This window comes from Belonocnema kinseyi, chromosome 6 (genome assembly GCF_010883055.1).
Source record: "Belonocnema kinseyi isolate 2016_QV_RU_SX_M_011 chromosome 6, B_treatae_v1, whole genome shotgun sequence".
Taxonomy (NCBI): domain Eukaryota; kingdom Metazoa; phylum Arthropoda; class Insecta; order Hymenoptera; family Cynipidae; genus Belonocnema; species Belonocnema kinseyi.
The window spans coordinates 84,512,927-84,515,221 of record NC_046662.1 but is presented as its reverse complement, the minus strand read 5'-3'; positions in this window follow the sequence as shown (position 1 = coordinate 84,515,221).

The window sequence follows — 2,295 nt, the reverse complement described above, 5'->3', positions numbered from 1 at the left end:
TAAAACATTTTAATTTAAAAAGTTGAATTTTGTCATTAAGTTGACAATTTAGATCGTGTCAAATTATACAAATTGACCGCGAAATAGGGAAATAACCTAAAATTTTTTGAGACCGAGAAAAACCGGTAACTGATAGTGAATTTATTTTCTTACCGGAATCTTAGAAATTATTAGAAGAGTCTATTCAATCACTTCAAATATCACGAATTTCGTATGACATGTTAGAATGCAATTTAAAATAAATCCACCATCAAGTTTTTAATGAATGTTATGTTCAGTTGATAACTTTTTCATTGATGAAATCATTCAGTTTATATTGCTTAATTCTAGAATATTCTACTTTTAAAAAAAATTAATTTTATGTTTTCGTTTTCAAGCGTACATGTTCAATCTAAAGAATTTTAAAATTCACTTTTGAAGACTGAAACATTGAGAAATTAAAGTGTTTCCAATTGAAATTTTCTGATAACATCTGTAGTTTTAGTATTAAAAATTGACCAAAAATTGAAATTACAAGGAAAGTCTCAGCCTGTTCAAACTTAAATAAATTATAGATTCTAACGTTGAAAATTGAATTTTTTTCAATTAGTCGTTTGTTCAGGTAGCCTTAGTAGTTAAAAAAAATAACTGAAATGTCTGATTCAAACTTTATAAACCATTTTACATTTTGTAGTAACTTCAAATTAATATGTTTATGTAATCAGTCTTATAATAAAAATATCCATTTTTAATATTTAGCAATATTCAACTGTTTATTTAACAATCAGCAATTTAAAATATAATATTTGAAACTGCATTGTTTGGGGTAGTCTTGAATCGTTAGAACTTGCGAGTGCTAATTAATTTTTCAGTTTAAAACTCTTTTTTAACTTTTACATTAAATTCTTGAATTTCGATGTATTATTAATAATTGAACAATTATTTATTTGAAACGAATACCAATAAAAATAATTTAACTTTTAATTTTCAAATTGTTCGGGTTAGAAAATGTAAATCAATCCGTTTTTAATGTTTCCAACTTAAACTCGCCTAAATTATATAATTTTAAACATTTAAAAATGTATTGATTTATACTTTAATTGAAAGCATTGAAAAATTATGTGAATTTATAATTTTTAACAAGAATTCTTTGAAACTTTCAATTTATGATTTAAAAAATTTGTAGATTTAACGGAATTTAATTTAAAATGATTTAACTTATAAGTGTTTAAGCTTCCATTTTATACGTATAAGTTATTAAGCGTTTAAAATAAAAAAATTCTGGTTTAATTTTAAACGTTATTTCATTTCATTGACCGTAATAAACTTTTTCGAGCAAGGGATTTTATGTTATTATTTTATGAATTTTATTGAAAATTTATTGCAGTAACCAACCTATACCGATTGCATTTTTATTTCCACAGAGGTGAGTGTTTTAACTAATTCCACAATAACGGATGTGCATAAATTAAGTAGTTTTTTATGTGGGGGGGGGGGGGCAAATGTTGTTCTAGGATGTATTGCATGGGTTGACAAATATAAAATCAATCAAATAAATAAATATGGAACCCTAATGAAATGAGATTCAGAAAATAAAATGTGTTAAAAACAATAAATTTTGAATTTGAGAAACATATAATTTTATCATTTTCCCAGGGCCTGAAATTTGATGTAGTCCGTAATCAAAAAGTGTGAAGATTGACTTTATTTTCTGATTAAAATTTTCAGTTTTCAAAGCTAATATTCTAAAAATATTTATTCAAATAATTTGTGATATAAATTATTATAGCAAGCTTCGTTTTTTCACTGGAATACGAGCCAGATTTGTAGAACCCAAAAAGAATATCCAACCATTTCTGGTTTGAAGTTCATTCATCTTTTTTAATTAAACATATTATCATTTGGTTAAAATTTCAACTTTTTAAATGGAAAATTCGTCTTTTTGACTTGAAAAATTAACAATGTGATTGAATTCTTCTTTCTTTCAACTTATAGTTAAAAATAAAACTGTTTGGGTTGAAAATGAACTGTTTAGTTGAAAATTCATTTTTTCGTGTAGAAAATTAACCTTTTATGTTAAAAAATTGTATGTTTGGCTTGATATTTCAATCGTTTTGTAGAAATTCAGTTTTGTTCCGTGGAAAATTAATTTTGTTTAATGCAAATTTAAATATTTTATTTTTGATTAAAAATTGATGTTTCTTAGTTTATAATTTTAAAGGGGGAGGGTCGGTAAGGCCGGTTTTTGGCCTAATTTATTTTTGGACCAAAAAATCTGAAAAAATCATGGTAGTATTTTATAAGTATCCCGAGTCG